Raw genomic sequence first — 6,000 nt, forward strand, 5'->3', positions numbered from 1 at the left:
TTGCATCTAATCAAGAAGGATATGAATAATGTCATGTCAAGGGAAATTGAAATTAATAAGAGAGACTTAAAGGTAGAACTAGTGAATACAGAAAATGTTTATTTATTTATTGATTTAGTTTACATTTTTGATCAGATTAGTTTCACGAAGCAGAATGCTTTTTATGGAAGAAATGCATTGAAAAAAGCTTCATAAGAGAGATGGGAATTTGTTATTTATTCTGTTCATTTTTATTATATAATTTGTTGCTAAAGGCTACACATTGGTACAGAAAAGGGAGATTGACACTTTACTAACAGAGATTTAATACCATCCTACAGGACACTCAAGAAAATATTTTCAGAGCAAAACTATGCAATACATTAAGAAGTACTCCCATCGATTTTTCAATTGCAACATGTTAGTAAAACATACTTTTTAGAGGAAAGATGTTCGAAATTAACTTAGTATACATTAAATGTTATTCAGCAAAATAGTAAACAGTAAAGATGTTCAAAACTATATAGTATAGATTAATTGTTAGTCAGCAAAAGCAGATGCCAAATAATTGTTCTAGCATTCAATGACTTTGAAAATTTTGCTTCTTATTAATTCATATATATAGTATTATTAAATGTTAAATCTATCATTATTGCTAGTTACTGTAGCTAACGGCATGTGACTTGTCTGTTTGGAATAACAGAAAGAGAAGGATTAAGTAGACCAGAAGCAGTGCGGGGAAAAAATAATCCTTAAAATAAGTTCAAAAATGCAAGAGTTGTGGTAAAGAAATTAAATGTATTAGGGAGACCAATGAAACAGAAGCAGTTGAAAGTGCCTGCAGTTTACCATTAAACAGCACTATACTATACAACCAGGATTTAAATATTGATATTGTTCATGCAGGACTTCTCAAATATACTGTAGTTTAGAAATGTTCTTATGTGTCTTTGTGGCATTCCATTTTGTGGGAACTATAGTGCTAAAGTTTTGTCTATTAGTTTTGTTCTTGGTATTATCAGTAGGACAACTGACAGGAAATTAAGTTATTGGCTATTACTGAGTTGATGGCACATATTCATGTACAGATTTTTCTGAGGTATAGTTAATTACTTGAAGTGAATCATAGTGTCACCTGTCTAAGGTTTTTAGCAAATTACAGTAACATGTCTTGTGTTCATCCTTTGTGGCCGATCTGGCTTTGGTGTTGTACAAATAACACATAATTTCAGTCATTTATTGATTGAAACTTCTAGTTATTACTGATACATATAATTATATAGGGATATAGAATGTTCAGTGATTTACTGCTTTCATCTTCTGAAGTTATAAGATCCTTTATTCTAAAAATGACTTGCAGTTTCTTGTTTGTTTTTCGGTGACTTATAGAAACTATTTTCTGCTGTTTAGTTCCTAGTCATGAGTATTTCAAGATAAATTATTTTTTTTAAGCAACTTTAAAATTATTACCCACAGTTTTGTTTATAGTTTTATGTTGTGTAATGTTGTTTAGTGTACACAGTATTAATTTTGTCTTGAAAACAACTAGTTGTCATATGTCTTGCTCCAGACATTTTGTTTTTATATTTAAGAAGACTTGTCCACTGTGGTGGTGGTGGTGGTGCTGCAGTAGTGTTGTCGCCTCACAGTTAGACGTTGCCCGTTCGATTCTCAGTTAGAGCGTCTTCTGTGTGGCGACATGCGTGAATGGGCGTTCCTTCATTGAAGGTTGTGCGTTAGGCCCGGCAAGCCAGCACATAAAAATCTACTACCAATCATTAGCGGACCGGAGTTCTGCTGTAGCGACCCCTAACCGGGAAAAGCCGAAAGATACAATCAATTTAAGAAGACTTGTTCACAAAATACTAAAAGAGGAGGAGCAATTCTCCAACCAAAATGGATTGTGTTAATGAAACTGAAGAAGAAGAATACAAATATTGCTCTCTTCCTATAAATTATATTTAGTAGTAGAGAAACAAATTAGATGAAAAACAAATGAGAGGATAAATGTGGAGAGGACAGTAAAAGTGCAGAAAGAAGAGGGTCATTATCATATACTGTATAGTAAAAACCAAGGATGGTAATAGTCCTGCATACAGAAGAAACAGAAGCTGTAAAATGTAAGAAGATATTGAAATATATTAAAACTGGAAAAAGAGGAGTTGCTACTGCTGTTTAGTAAAAAAAATGTATACAATTTTATCAAAATACCTAATTTTGGAAGATTTAAATGAAGATAGTATGTTGGATATGCTCAACTCAAAAGTTAATGCTTTGCTATGCTGAACATATGCATAAATATCTTCATTCAAAAGGGACAAACTGTTACTAAGAAAAGTGTAGTATTTTTTGAAAAGATGAAGTATTGTGGTCTGTGTAATTTAAGGGAAACACATGTCCAAAGTATGAGAAATATATTACATACATTTTACCCAATGAATAAATGAAAGCAGTTAAGCAAACTATACTTCCTTTTTAGGGTGTGGAATTTAGAGGAGGCATCAACATAGGTGAATATAAAGGAAAGATGCATTTTAGACCTCATACCTAAAAAAAAGTTAAAGGTAGGACTGAAAAAGAGAAGAACATAAGGCAAGCTAGATAAACAGAATGCACAAACATGTTAGAGACAAAAAATCATTTAATGCACATGGCAATGCCAAATGCTGTAAAGAATTTACTGTAGGACAATGAATTAGTAACTGGAAATAGGCACAGAGTGGTAAAAGCTGCTTGTAAAATGATGTAGGTAGAACACCAGGCATATGAAAAGGAAACAAGAAGGTAGATGCAAGCAAATAGATCAACATTTATTAAGGAAAAGAAAACTAAAGAGCAGTAAGGGCAAGGGTAGGTAGGTAATAGTGTTATAATAAAAATGTACAAAACACAAGAAAAAAAAAAAACAACATATCAAGTAATCTGAATGTGAAATGAAAATGAACTGATATATCCATTAGAGGATTACAGGATCATAGGAAATTCAAGGCAAATGTGACTTGCATCCTTACCAATATCCACCATACACTTTTGAGAGAAAGAGAGAGAGGCTACAGCTATATACAAGAAAGAACGCATAATGCAAAGTAAATAAAAATGAGACAGAGAGGAGAGAGGGAGAGGAAAGACTGATAGAGATGGTGAGAGAGAGAGATAACCAATTTAAATCCTGACTTTTACAAAGAGTAGTACCAAAAATCCCTAGAATGTAGGTTAGTAAATAAAGGAAGTCCTTTACAATTACCTTTTGTTGGAGCAAGACTCAGTACCCCCACCCCATGTTGGGGGGGGGTGCAATCCCCCACACAATATTACTTATATACTAATTCTGAGAATACCATACTGTATAAAAAAGCAGTACTCAGAAACACAAAAATCGGAGCCTTAATATTACTAGGTCCAAATTTTCATGCATTTAATCACAATATTCCAGGACTCATTGTTATGGGACTAAGAATTTACAACTGTTACCATAAGGGGGTGGCTATCAAATGAAGAAGGGGGCACATGAATAAGGGAATAATGGAGGCAGCAGTGCAAGAGAGCATCAGAAAGCTGTAAGATGGAAATGCTACTAAGTAGGATGAGTTCCCTATTAATTTATAAAGTGATACGAGATGAAAAAACATCACTGCTTAGTTGAAGGTTGCATCATTTATAAGTCATAGCTAAATTACCAGAATCAAGGGACAATAATTGAGAAATATTTCTTGAAGATGACTCAGATCTTCATCAGCTATCTTAACCTAGGTTACTTGCATATTTTATGGCTGATACCATAATATTTATAGAAAGGGTACAATCCAATGGGGAGGAAAAGTTGTAAATAAACTTATATTTAAAAAGCATGATAAATTTAGAGAGATATGCTCTCTATGAATCAGTGGGGGCTGGTCCTCATCTACACAGAAATACTAGTAGTCAGTTTTAGCATTTGTTCTGTGATGTACAAAATATATTTTATTCTTTTGATTGATTATTTCCCTAGGAGCATCATACTAGAAAGAATTTGGGTAGATGTTTGCAAGATGGAACTGTTTTAAAAAGAACTGAAGTCAGCAGTCAAATGATGATTGCCAGACCTTTTTCTTTAACATCTGGAACTTGTCAAACTTATTATGTCTCATCTCCTCAGTGCCAAGTTAGGTATATACTTTTAATGCACGGGTTATGTGTTAGGACCAGCATAGTATTGGCATTCTGAGGAAAGGCCACATAGTAAATTATTGCATCTTCATTAATGGTAACATTTACAAAACTGAGCAGTAGCAAAGTGACCTTTCTATGGACAATCACATATCCTATGTGACAGACAAAATAAGGTTGCATGCCCAAGGCTATGCAAATTCACATGGGCATAGAAGTGTCTCATAGGTACAAGTGGAGCACTGGGAACAGAGTGCAAAGTCCTAGCACAGCAAAGTAGCAGCTGAGTTTATCATATTAATTAGGAGGAAAGTAGGATATAAAAAAGATAGAAATGGGTCAAGATTGTGCATAGAAACACATACAAGAATAATCTGAATTATGGGAGGTAGAAAGAGGGGAAAGGGTGGGGCAATTTCCCATTGTTCTGTTTTGAAGAAGATGGGTAGAGTAGTGTGATAGCAATGACCATGGGTGGGAAGAAGGATGGAATAGAGGATGTTGCAAGAACAGACAAGCATGAATGCATACGTAGAGAGACAGGGGAGGTACGGCCTCCATCCCCACACAAAAGGTTGGTCAACAGTGAGGGATACAGTTATAGGGAGGAAAGCTGGTGATGATAGGAAGGAAAGGACTACAAACAGAATAAGGACAGTGGCACACAATAAAGGAGAACACAAACTATGGTGAGGGACAATGTGTGGTATGCAGAACCTCCTTAACAAGTTTAGATAAGAACCTGCACAATGATCAATTACATCTGAAGATAGCATCATATACAGGTCCTGCCCCTGTGCCTACCAGCTGTAATACATTGCTGAATAAAAAAAAATATGTTCTAGAGTCCCAGGGTATGAGTCCACAGGCCAGCTCAATTCAGCCATGACCAGCCACCACATATGATGCTAGGGGACCAAAGGCAACCCAAATGGGACACTCTCAAAGGATGCATTTTTGTCCCTCTGACAGGTAGCCAGAAAGGCTACAAGTGAGCTCTCAAAGTTATGAAAGAGAGACAGTCATCCTTCTGCTGACAGGTAGGCTAAGTACTTGTCGTTAACTCTATAGCCAGCTTGTCAGCTGGTAGAGACTCAGATTGACATTTCCACTCCAGATCCTACACCACAGCTGAACTGTAGAAATAGGAAATAAAACAGACATATTAGTACATATGTGCGCAACAACATGGATTTCTGTTGCTCTTGATATCCACCTAAATACTTCACACATTCTGCCATCTGTAGATCCTGCCAGTTTTTTAGGGCAAACATCCCTTTTTAAGGTTATTAAAATGCAAAATATGAAACAGTCAGAAATTCATACAATTTGTCCATGTAAACAGAAGGTATGTGCAGCAACAGACAATATTTAGAAAATACAAAGAAAAAGCCTATATACATTCACACACACACACACACACACACACACACACACACACACACACACACACACACACACACACACATATATATATATATATATATATATATATATATATATATATATATATATATATATATATATATATACAGACAGAGAGAGAGAGAGAGAGAGAGAGAGAGCAAGCAAGCTTATTATGAAATACACCCTCTGTTTCATCTCTGCTTCCCATTGGTAGATCAGGTCAGGGTTGCTCTTCCACAGGTTGTTATATCTAAGTCTGCACTACCCATGAGTGTGGGTGATATTAATGGCTTCAGTCAACAATCCCTTGGCAAGTTGGTGCCAGTCATTAATTTTATATATGAAGCCAACCTAATGGCCCAGCAGGAACCTCTCATAATCCCTCTTGAGTATATACCGTAGGATGTGTCCTTATAAACAAAAGGCAGGTACAGCAACAAACAATATTCAGAAATCACAATATGAAAC

This window comes from Protopterus annectens, chromosome 2.part0, assembly GCF_019279795.1.
Source record: "Protopterus annectens isolate FY-2018-M chromosome 2.part0, PAN1.0, whole genome shotgun sequence".
NCBI lineage: Eukaryota > Metazoa > Chordata > Ceratodontiformes > Protopteridae > Protopterus > Protopterus annectens.